The sequence below is a fragment of the Liolophura sinensis genome, chromosome 8 (genome assembly GCF_032854445.1).
Source record: "Liolophura sinensis isolate JHLJ2023 chromosome 8, CUHK_Ljap_v2, whole genome shotgun sequence".
NCBI classification, from domain to species: domain Eukaryota; kingdom Metazoa; phylum Mollusca; class Polyplacophora; order Chitonida; family Chitonidae; genus Liolophura; species Liolophura sinensis.
Window position 1 is genome coordinate 1,148,600 of NC_088302.1, and position 13,325 is coordinate 1,161,924.

A 13,325-nucleotide genomic window follows, 5' to 3' on the forward strand; every position below is an offset into this window, starting at 1 on the left:
TCTTTACATGTTCATGTAAAGCTTAAAATAAAGGAGCTCTTTACAGACAAAGTACGATTGTTCTGACGGGGTTATACATAGATATTCCATACACAAATACATACCCAAGAGAACATGAATGACAAGCTAGTGTGATGGTGAACGAAACCGAAAGTGTGACTTACACGGCTAACAAAGTCTGTGCACAATGTAAAGGGTGGCCTATCCAGTCGGTCACAAAGCACGCACCATACAAATCTGAAGACACAAGGACAATATACAACCAAGGCTATAGCGGGTGAGAAGAACATGAATTCTTACCGTGACTCCTAACCCTGGGGTCCCGGGCGTGAAGGTGAAACAGCTATGTGCTGATGAGGGCAATGAACGAAGAAAGCAGAAACTATAATTCTACAAGCCTATACACTCACTGTACTTGACTCATGCAGCGATCGTGTGATCTCTGAAACACAAGAAGGACAAAATAGCCACAGTCATTAAATAGACAAGCAGTTACTCCACCCGGGCAGAAGGTTCACCCAGGAAGCCAAGCGTTGTGACAGTTTGTGCACTTAACAACAATACGAACGCTCGCACACTGGTTATAATGGACAACAGATAAAATGGATGACTTAAGTAAATAAGGTTTGGATGACCACAGACCTATACCTGGATTGTGTGTGGACAAAAAACTTTCATAATTTCATGCCTGTGTATCAAATCATACAAAAATGCTTTAATTGCCTTCTAATCTATTAACCGCATACCTTCTGCCTGTTTGAAAAGTATACATGCATACAGTGGACGTACACATACAGGACAATACTATTAACATTAACCTTCAGGTAAATGTACACATCCGCCACAACAGACACAGCCTGGTCAACACCAAATGTCTCACAACGTCAACAACCACAACCACACCTTCCGATAAATGTACACATCCGCCACAACAGACACAGCCTGGTCAACACCAAATGTCTCACAACGTCAACAACCACAACCACACCTTCCGATAAATGTGCACATCCGCCACAACAGACACAGCCTGGTCAACACCCGGTGTCTCACAACGTCAACAACCACAACCACACCTTCAGATAAATGTACACATCCGCCACAACAGACACAGCCTGATCAACACCCGGTGTCTCACAACGTCAACAACCACAACCACACCTTCAGATAAATGTGCACATCCGCCACAACAGACACAGCCTGATCTACACCCGGCGTCTCACAACGTCAACAACCACAACCACACCTTCAGATAAATGTACACATCCGCCACAACAGACACAGCCTGGTCAACACCAAATGTCTCACAACGTCAACAACCACAACCACACCTTCAGATAAATGTGCACAACCGCCACAACAGACACAGCCTGATCAACACCCGGTGTCTCACAACGTCAACAACCACACCTTCAGATAAATGCACAACAGACACAGCCTGATCAACACCCGGTGTCTCACAACGTCAACAACGACAACACCTTCACGAAGATTCACATATACGTCACAAACATAAGACAAAACAATCCACGAGAAATGCCTGTCGTATCTGATTCCCACCAGACTACTAACCACTGACAGAACTCAGCATTTACAATAAAACAATTGACAATTCTAATAGGTTGTTGCAGTACAGCAGTACTGACGAATCACGTCACGTATAGCCAACTGGTTCGCCCGGATGGTTGAACAGATTCACTGAACGTGTTTGTTATTTGACTTCTAAAGCAGAGGACTTAGCCCTTCTTGCCATTATTTCACTGTGTGTATCCAATAGAGTTTTGCTATGAACTCTTCCTTGACGTTGATCCTGATGATATGATGGTATCCCCATGGGGAATAGCCTGGATAAAACATGTCGTGGACAGAGGGGATGAGAAAATAAAATGGTAACAACTGCAGGGTGGTGTGAAATCTGGACAATGTAAGAAATCTGCTTCCGTCTTCTGCCTGTGGATTCCAAAAGAGAACTCTGGACCATATGTATATATGCATCTATAATCTATCGCACATAAGAAGGCATTTAGACATTTAAAAACAGCACACATTTGTATTTTTGTGATGTTTCACACCCGACATATCGCAATTCAAAGTAAGGAAAATCTCGCACATTGAGAAAATTGAAACCGTTGCCATGTTATCAGGTGTGAGTTATTTATATAACTCGAGAACGAACCTGTTTCTGTTGACGTCCCACGGACACTGTTTTTTGCTAATTTACCGATGAAAGCATGGGATACGATTGACGCCACATCGTGTTTCAGGATTCTCTAACATGGCGTATCTCATGGCCTAGTAAGAATTATAGATGAAGTGCTCGTTTATTGAGTTACAAAGCAGCTAAGAACAAAATGGTTGAGGCCGTTTAGTTCTGTTTCCATCCAACATCGGAAATAATGAAAGTTATATTATCTGTCGTTTTTTCTTTAAATAAACTCCTGTATTAGAATCAGAATTATTAGAGTTAGTGCTGGGCTCAAAAGGTTTATGGTAAAATAGCTTATCCAAACCTCATCAGCCCTCAAACATGTGGTGGATAATTTAAGTTATGATCTATAGTCTATCAACATGGCTATCCTGTACAGATTTCGTAACGACTCTGTGCCTTGCGTGCATGCAGGTACATGTATGTAATGAGGAGATGGCTTTTCCAGCCGTAAGGCAAATAACTTAAAGTAATTGCTGCTTTGTGTTTGGTCCGCGCTCGCTGATGGTTGGGTACGGGCGGAGCGGAATGAGAGCTTTCCCGGAAACGCCCCGAACAGCGTAATGGATAAACGCATCCTCTAATAGAAATCGCAAACGATGAACAACGAAGCTCCGGACACAAATATCCTCCAAAGAACAAGAAAAACAAACTTTCATTTATATGTAAACAAAGTATATTAATCCACTGTCAGGTGAAATGTACTTATACAGATAATCAAGATACGAGGAAATGTCACTGTTCCTAATACAAATACAAATAATGCAGTATAACAGCTCGCAATACAATTGAAAATAAAATATGTTCGACTAAAACATAGGATTCTGTGGGTGAAACGAGCCAAAATATGGGCTACCAGTTAGGTATAGTACTACTTCTTAGAGTGTATTTCTGCTGAATACACGTTCTAGCCTACAGGTGAAATATGACACCTAGCTAAACACCTTGACTGACCGGCCTGTAAACACAAGCTCGTGCCATTTATCAGGCCGGGACTATCGTACACCCGGCCGCTCTCTAGTTTATGGTGCGAGGCTGTTGGAATGAGGGGTATATCTTACCACAGAACTGACCATTAAATGGCGACTCAGGTGTCGATAAATAAAACACTAATACCCTACCGGCAGGTAAATTGACCAGCACGTGGTCTGCACATTGCCAACAGCCATAAAATGTAAATATAGATCATGCTGAGCGAAGTTCTATCCGGCCATAACCCTACCAGCTATAGGTGCTTTTATCGCAGGGCGTGTTCAAAGTTTACCGTCACACAGATATTACCAATTTAAAGACTTGCCAAATTTGTAACCGGCAGTCGTGGAAGCGAATCTGCGAGGTTACGATGAATTCCTGAGACTGAACTGATGATGGTGTCATGGAGTAAACACGCGGATGTCAGCATTCCATAAGTTGTTCTTGCAACAAAAAACGCACTCGGATGTTTAAGTTTTGCTGCCGTACCTAATTTCTCTCAGACTTATTCAACACTGGTGTTAGAAATATCACTACATAACCATCAATATCAGACGATCGAATGTTCTCATCAGAATTTGCGTTGTTTTTTGCAGATCAGACATTCTGGGACAGTGTCTTATGGCAACTCCTATAACGATTTTCTGGACAGATGGTGACAGGAAGTGAACAAAGAAACTGTGCATGAGTATTTTTTCTTACACTATCATGCATCTGTTGCCATTTTTGGTACACTCCAGACCAAAGAGCAACTTATTTTTAATCAGACGATTTCAAGTGGTTGTTGATATAGGGTCTCTGTCTCTGTAAGGTGAAACTGAAAGTTCGCAAGCCTAATACTGAGTGTGTCCCTCTTGCGCGTGACGCTAGCGTCCTGAAAATTTCTCTGACGTTTGACAAGTGCTGCAAACGTGTTTCGGTGACAATGCATGTGCTCTGCATATTCCTGTTGTGACAATCCTGCGACAAGCATACCAACGGCCTCCACCTCTACCGATGTTAAGTATTCATATCTTGAGCAAAATGGCATAACTTCATGAAATTCCATATTAGTCTGTGTCTCAGCAGATTAATCGCAGATGAGGTTATAGAGTGAAAAACAGCAATTAAGGCCGTAGTGGAAACCCGAGAGCTGACCTTACGCTTGCCAAATCCACCCACACCCCCGCCTTAACCTTACCCCCATTCTCACCACATCAAGGACTGAGGTGTTAGGACGTCTAGGGATGGTTTCCATGGAAACAAGAGAAGCACAACATTCCCATATGGTAGAGTATTTGGCCTCGGACCCCCATTAATTTTCCATAAGCGACAATGTTAACGTCTAGCGGTGTAGCTCAGTCCCAAACATTCCGTGGCCATTAAGCTTTGGTGCATACCTGGCCCAGCCTGTGAGAAAGAAGCCATAAAAATCTTGACATAGGTTGACCGTCAAAATCTGGACCTTTCCATGCCGGCAGCTGGGAGGCGTGCCTAGCAACGCCAAGGGGACGTCACTCGCAGCCTCATCACTACCTCACACCTTGTGTCCTCTCGCCCAGAATTTCAAACTTTCATCAATAAAGCTCATACCTCCTCAAAGTTTAGACAGTTTCCAGCATTTTAATACCAAGCATGCACCTGTGCACCAAAAATGGACGCCTGGGAGCAAAAAAAGACTTTATACCCTAAAATTCACAGAACTACAATCGTCCCTACCGAAAAACGGAAGTTGTAATGGGGGTCTGTGTCCTATCACACCAGCCACCTTTTTTCAAAATCAATAATTTTTGCACCACACAATTCCTGACACTTCTGAACCTCACAGGCAAAATTAGGGCTTGATACATGCAGAAACTTTGGAGTTGAATGAATTCAAGTTGGGGTACCCCCATCTTGAACATGTGTCTTTTTTCCAGGGTGAAAAAACTCTGAGGGGTAAACTTTGAAGCCTTGCAGTGCATATACCGTTCGAGATATCTCCATCAGGTCAACTGTTTTGGAAAGACAAGATGTTTATCTGCAAGAAAAGTTAAAAAAATCACATTGACAGAGCACTTTAGACTTTTCAAAAGCAACCATTTAGAGAAATATACATTTTTAAGAAGACTTTTCTACTCAGAGCAGCTTTAAATATCAAAGTTACAAGCCAAAAGTGTCAAAGCATACATCAAAATATAGGTAATTTATCTGACAATTAAATGTCAAAATATAAGACATTTACTTCAGCAACTATGTGAAAAAAATTGACTGACAGTGTGGTAGGGGGTATCAAAGCGGATTGTCACGATTTCGGAACAATCACTTGTGACCAAAATCAAAGCAAGAATAATGCCTCAAGGTGATGAAGACCTAATCACAGGCACTTTTTTAGTGGACAGGACTTAAGAAAAGACTAGTATCCCAGTTCCCCACTGAATAACATGATGAAACCCTTTAAAAGACCACCCAGCCAGGCACCCCCCCCCCCCTGCCCTCCTCCCCCATGACTGCTGATTGGCTGACCAGCTCACCATGCAAAAACCTCCCTGCACCATTGCTGTTGTCTCACAGCAGGTTATTACTCTGCACAGTAACATCAAAGGGTGTCACATTGGCATCTACAATATATAAACAGAGAGGAAAAATATGAATTTAACATTTCCAATCAGGCAGCCACCAAGTACACCTATATTGGTCAGTCTGACAGTTAACAAGGCAAACAATCTACCCCAAAACACCATGAAGGGAGACAGAAAGAGGAAACAGTCTAGATTTCAAGCTGGAAAGGCCCAGAATGGCTCAAATAACCTGTCAGCAGTTACAGACATGCTGAATCCTGTGCCTGGGTGTTCCTTGATGGACACAGATTTCCAGCCCAATCAGGAGGCTGTAAGAACACACCAGCCTGACACAAAGAGAATACAGCGGCCAAGACGGTGCAAGGTAGATTCCACGGCTGGATCAGACAGAGATACACATGAGCGGGAATGGGCTGCTGAAGGAATGCGACTCATAGATATACAGAAAATGGTGTGTATATGGAACAAAGTTATGCTTGAGCACAGTGAGACCAAGGACCACTGTCCACTGCCCAGGTTAGAGATAGCTGCAGAGAAAAAGTGGGGTTTAGCCTGGGCGTTCTGTTTTAAGTGCTGTGACTGTGACTATGTATCTGGCTTCCACAAATTCTACAAAGAGGTAGAATGCAACAGACCTGGCCAAAAAGCTGCGGCGGTGAACCGAGCTCTTCAAGTAGGCCTCCAGGACACACCAATGGGGAACACCCGAGCCAGACTCCTATTTGCAGCGATGGACGTGCCGCCTGCCACTCGTAGGAACATGCATCGCACTGCAAACCATGTCGCATCTGCAATCGCAAAGCTGAACAGAGAGGATATGGCAAATAAGGTGGAAGAGGTAAAGGCATACAAAAGGCAAAGAGGAGAGGATGACAGCACAATAGATCTGGCCACAGACACTCGCTACAACAGCATTACCATAACCAGTCCCAAGAAACCGGGCCAGAATGCTTCACAAGCAATTTCCCTGGCTGTGGAGACATCAACAGACAAGCAATACATTGTCTCCGCAGCACTGAAGAATAAATTGTGTTGGACTGGGTCCTGGCTAAGAGGAAAAGGCTTCCAAGTAAAGTGCCCTGGAGGACACGAGGAGTGCACAGCGAACACAAACCCACATGCCCCCTGGTCCGAGTATAATATGGGGAACGAGATTGGCGAGGGATTGGCGAGGCAAGGTGTTTTAGCCAAACATGTAACCACAGACGGCGACTCCAGGTCAGCCAAGGGAGTGGAGGACGGCATCCGACTGGTCGAGCCACTGTGGGAGGTCGAACGGTTAGCAGACCCCACGCACCTTGGTAGATCCCAGTTCAAGAAATGTAACCAGGCTAAGTTCAGCGATGCCATGTTCGAAGGACAGGGCCGAACGAGGGAAGCCAGGAAGAAAGCACAGAAGGTGTTGAGTCAGGATGTTAAGGCCAGGTGTAGCTTGATATTTTCTCAACTTATGTCTGAGCACATTGGTGACATGAGGAAAATAAAAACTTGCCTACCCAGGGTTGTGGATGCAACGGTCAGGTGTTACGGTGGGGACTGTTCCAAATGCCGCAGGAACAGTGTGGTTTGCTCCGGAGGGGAAACCAGCAGCTGGTGGGAGAGGTCCCTGTTTTTATCCACCAGTAAACTCTGCCCTTTTAACATGGATGACAACGACAGGAAACTATTGACCGAAGTACTGCACATGAGGTTGAGCGAGACAGCCGTCACCAGTCTCCGGATGAACACCAGCACTCAAAAGTGCGAAGCTGTCAACAGATCACTCAGCGTCTCCTTGCCCAAGAATGTAAACTACAGCAGAAATATGGAGGGAAGGGCGGCGTCCACAATCCACAGACTTAACAATGGCCAGGACAAGTCCACGGCTGCCAAACTCCAAGCTGTCGGCGCCAGTATTTCACCTAGGAGCGAGAGAACAGTACAACAGATTGAAAGGGTGAACCAGTACCACAAGGTTTATAAGAAGCGACAGACAGTTAAGGGGAGATCACTCCGCAATACAGCCAGAAAACTTCGAGAGCACATTGAGTACAGGCTTTCAAATCCAGAAGAAAAAACTGACTATGCCAAGGGACAACTGGACAACACCCAAACAGATCACACATACACTAGATATTTGTAACCGCCAATTTTGTATATAATTTGTCACTGCTGTTGTTGCTTATGAAAGAAATTAAAAAATGATAACAGAAATTGAGCAAAATCTAAAACAATCTGTTATTTATTATTTTTAATGAGGGGAAACCAACCTGCTCAGTCTTAAATGCAACATGCAACTTGCATACTGCCCATGGCCGAGACAGCAGTGCTGCCTGTTATTGTTAACACAATGTGATTCCAAGCTTATGTGGTCCACATTTACACAGCGTGTGTTGTGGCACACGTGTGAACAATCAAGCTTGGGATCTAAATGTGACAGCCCCTGTCTGGCCATATAAACAAGTCTACTGATGTGTTTCTTCTTCCATCGATGTGTGACGGGGTCTTTGTAGGAGGCAAGACCATATCGACCATCCCTCGTCAATGGTCCAGTCCACACTCGACAGGCTCCGTTTTCACTATAAACACTGAAACTTTCAATTTTTGCAGCAATTTCTGCTCTGAACGTCTCCATTTTCAAGCGTAGGAATACTAGAACGTTGCATGTTGTTCATTTCAGGATGCCTATACACATGCTACCCTACGCTGAACAGCATTTTACCGATTTTTCATCAAAATGGATATTTTCAAAATGTAAATAGCCCCAAGAAGCTATGAAACGGCCCAATCAATGCAAAACACATCACAGACATACCCACCAAAAATTATCAGGCTGCTGCGAAATCTAAGCGCATAGTGACATTTTTCACATTTTGGTGACTTCGTCAGTACAGGCCTCGGACCCCCATTAATTTTCCATAAGCGACAATGTTAACGTCTAGCGGTGTAGCTCAGTCCCAAACATTCCGTGGCCATTAAGCTTTGGTGCATACCTGGCCCAGCCTGTGAGAAAGAAGCCATAAAAATCTTGACATAGGTTGACCGTCAAAATCTGGACCTTTCCATGCCGGCAGCTGGGAGGCGTGCCTAGCAACGCCAAGGGGACGTCACTCGCAGCCTCATCACTACCTCACACCTTGTGTCCTCTCGCCCAGAATTTCAAACTTTCATCAATAAAGCTCATACCTCCTCAAAGTTTAGACAGTTTCCAGCATTTTAATACCAAGCATGCACCTGTGCACCAAAAATGGACGCCTGGGAGCAAAAAAAGACTTTATACCCTAAAATTCACAGAACTACAATCGTCCCTACCGAAAAACGGAAGTTGTAATGGGGGTCTGTGTCCATTTAGGCGGAGTTTATGCTGTAAGTGATAGCGACTCTGGAGGGCTTTGAGTGTACCTGTAATACAGTTTCTTTCAAAGAGCAGAAAGCTGATGGTTTGAGACAGCATTCCCTTCATACCTGCGCACTGGTGTTTGTATTCTAGTCACCATGACCACGAGCTAAATCTACTATTACGTACACCCCCTCCCTCACCCTGCTCTCGCGCTCGGATGGTTGAACAGATTCACTGAACGTGTCTGTTATTTGCTGTCCAAGGCAGCTGACTTAACCCAGACATAAACATAGTTTTACTCAGCAAAGGGAAATAATCAGGGAATCACTTTGGCACAGTTTACTGCAGTTAGCCCATAAACGCTTATACAAGACACGGCGTCTCGGAATAAGTGGATTACTCCGTATCATTGCATGACCCCAGGATGCAGTCAATCAACGCCCCGATTTCGTATGGCGTACACAGAGTCTGATTCGAGGAAATAAAATAAATACGAATACATTTCTCTCAACAGCACGGTAAACCGTTGAGCAAGCAGACCAAATAGTTTTTATCAGTTGTTTACCACACATACCGTCAACTTTGGAAAAAAGTTCTGCTAGCCCACTCACTAACACTAGCATATGTTGTGTATAGATTCAAGGTAGGAGAATAATAACTCTCAACTATGTTCTTTAAATTAGTGTTATTAAGCTAAGTAGTACGCTGTATCCCCTTGTAGACATAACAAAAAGCCAAACATTTCTTCAGACAAGATAGAAACTACTGTACATCGGCCATTTTGTGTATTAAGGTGCAATATCTGCTGTTAGCATTTCTAGCAATGGTTTGCATCTAAATAGCATTCCTCAGAGCAATCCAATTTTACAATATATTTGCTAATTAGCAATCCAAATCTACATTAAATAGCTGCAAAGTAGACTCAGTTTGCACCAGAAAGCTACATTCATCTTCTTCCAAGTACTGCTTAAATACATGTCAACTAGTAGAGACAGGATAAGTAATCCGTTCAACACAATTTATGTGTTAATTAGCAATTTGAAACTGGTTCATTCAGATTTTTCTGGCATATTTACTATGTAATACACTGATTTCTAAATTGTGTACATTAATATTTGTAACAATGAGACATACTTAGTGGTACTTTGTATTCCACAATTTATAGGATAATATACAGATCAGTTTTCGAGGTTAAACAAGCAATGTAGGACCAGTGGCCTTGTAACACGAGTCATTTTGAACATATATGCTTATTCATCAAGGCAAAATGTATTTTACTAGATGACGATATTCTATCAGCGCTAAATAGTTAGCTTCTACATAGCGCTATTCTAGCAGCGCTAAATAGCAAAGATATTGTCCTTTCAGCAAATCTGCACAAAGAGTCTCTGATTGCTCTTCCAGAAAATCCACACAGCAGGCCTCTTTGACAGCTTCTACATAGCGATGTTATATGTATAGCAGCCCTATACATCCCGTATATTGTTCTGCCAACCAATCTGCTCAACTGGTCTCTTTGATAGTTAACTTCTACATAGCGCTATAATATCAGCGCTAGATAGCGAATATATTGTCATTTAAACAAATCAGCACAGGAGGCCTCTCTAATAGTTGGCTTCCACAAATCAGCACAGGTGGCCTCTCTAATAGTTGGCTTCCACAAATCAGCACAGGAGGCCTCTCTAATAGTTGGCTTCCACATTACGCTATCATAGCAGCGTTAAATATCAAATATATTGTCCTTTCAACAAATCAACACAGATGGCCTCTGTAAAAGAAAGCTTCTACCTAGCGCTATCATAGCAGCGCTAAATGGCCAATATATTGTGAACAAATCTGCACAAATGACTTCCTTGATAGTTTGCCTACACATAGCGCTATCATAGCAGGACTAAATCCATACTAATTAGCGTCTATACTTTCAAGTCCTGAAAATCTGCAGTGAGTATCCCTACATTGCACAGACACATACATCCGCAGTGCTAGTTTAGCGCTAATTACAGCTAAATAGCAGTGAAAATTAGAACAGGAGAGGCAACATAGCAAAATACCTGTATATTATTGTCTGGAAAGATCATTAGCACCATATTAATCAAATGAGGAGAGAAAAGTTTAGCAAAGTAGATAGTGCACCTATCTCATAAAATGCGTGGCTTCCCGGTTGAAGATATTCTTTACCCATATAATGCTTTCTTTGAGCTTCAAATCCTGTGCCCATTTTGGTGATTTCCCGCAGAGCATCCGGTGCTGTATACATGCTGTAGATGACTACAATCATCAGAAGGAGTGAAAAAGGTGCGTAGTTTGTAAAATGTCACCGGGCGAAAGCCCGGATATGGCTCATTTATATAAGAACGTAGCATAGAGCGTACCTCACTTGAACTTCCCATAAGAACGTAGCATAGAGCGTAACTCATAATCTGTACTGGGACTATCCATAACAACGTACCAGCATTACCAGAGCACACATAACCATCTCATAATCTGTGTAGTGACCACCTACAACAACGTACCAGCATTACCAGAGCACACATAACCACCTCATAATCTGTGCTGTGACCACCTACAACAACGTACCAGCATTATCAGAGCACACATAACCATCTCATAATCTGTGTAGTGACCACCTACAACAACGTACCAGCATTACCAGAGCACACATAACCACCTCATAATCTGTGCTGTGACCACCTACAACAACGTACCAGCATTACCAGAGCACACATAACCACCTCATAATCTGTGCTGTGACCACCTACAACAACGTACCAGCATTACCAGAGCGCACATAACCACCTCATAATCTGTGCTGTGACCACCTACAACAACGTACCAGCATTACCAGAGCACACATAACCACCTCGTAATCTGTACAGGACCAACCACAACAACGTAACAGCATTATCAGAGCACACATAACCATCTCATAATCTGTACAGGACCAACCACAACAACGTAACAGCATTACCAGAGCACACACAACCATCTCATAATCTGTGCTGTGACCACCTACAACAACGTAACAGCATTACCAGAGCACATATAACCACCTCATCATCTGTACAGGACCAGCCACAACAACGTAACAGCATTACCAGAGCACACATAACCATCTCATAATCTGTGCTGTGACCACCTACAACAACGTACCAGCATTATCAGAGCACACATAACCATCTCATAATCTGTGTAGTGACCACCTACAACAACGTACCAGCATTATCAGAGCACACATTACCACCTCATAATCTGTACAGGACCAACCACAACGTACCAGCATTACCAGAGCACACATAACCATCTCATAACCTGTGCTGTGACCACCTACAACAACGTACCAGCATTATCAGAGCACACATAACCACCTCATAATCTGTACAGGACCAAGCACAACAACGTACCAGCATTACCAGAGCACACATAACCACCTCATAGTCTGTGCTGTGACCACCTACAACAACGTACCAGCATTACCAGAGCACACATAACCACCTCATAATCTGTACAGGACCAACCACAACAACGTACCAGCATTACCAGAGCACACATAACCACCTCATAATCTGTACAGGACCAACCACAACAACGTACCAGCATTATCAGAGCACACATAACCATCTCATAATCTGTGCTGTGACCACCCACAACAACGTACCAGCATTATCAGAGCACACATAACCATCTCATAATCTGTACAGGACCAACCACAACAACGTACCAGCATTATCAGAGCACACATAACCACCTCATTACCTGTGCTGTGACCACCTACAACAACGTACCAGCATTACCAGAGCACACATTACCACCTCATAATCTGTGCTGTGACCACCTACAACAACGTACAAGCATTACCAGAGCGCACATTACCACCTCATAACCTGTGCTGTGACCACCTACAACAACGTACCAGCATTACCAGAGCACAGATAATCACCTCATAACCTGTGCTGTGACCACCTACAACAATGTACCAGCATTACCAGAGCACACATTACCACCTCATAACCTGTGCTGTGACCACCTACAACAACGTACCAGCATTACCAGAGCACACATAACCACCTCATAATCTGCAATGGGATTACCACAGGATACATAATCACCTCACAATCTAACTGGGATCACATACACGAAGGTGGCGGCATTATTTAGAGATCATATAACCACCTCATAATCTGTACTTAGACCACCCACAAGAACGTAACAGCATTGCCAGAGCACACATAACCATCTCATAATCTGTACTGAGACCACCCACAAGAACCAAACAGACTTTAATACAAGTACA

General features: G+C 43.4%; 1 protein-coding gene and 1 long non-coding RNA gene across 3 annotated transcripts in view; both read right to left on the reverse strand.

The window, feature by feature from the left end:
- Nucleotides 1-13,325, reverse strand: part of LOC135472849 (proton channel OtopLc-like) — a 36,816-nt gene that overhangs the window by 10,698 nt on the left and 12,793 nt on the right. The gene's annotated exons all lie outside the window — the stretch shown is intronic.
- Nucleotides 4,526-9,031, reverse strand: LOC135473133 (uncharacterized). Of its 2 annotated transcripts, none has more exons than XR_010444587.1 (3): nucleotides 8,688-9,031; nucleotides 5,668-5,754; nucleotides 4,526-5,174 (listed from the first exon to the last, which is right to left on the reverse strand). It is a non-coding gene; the product is annotated as an uncharacterized LOC135473133 (long non-coding RNA). The 2 variants fall into 2 exon arrangements; XR_010444588.1 differs by lacking the exon at nucleotides 8,688-9,031 and adding an exon at nucleotides 8,514-8,623.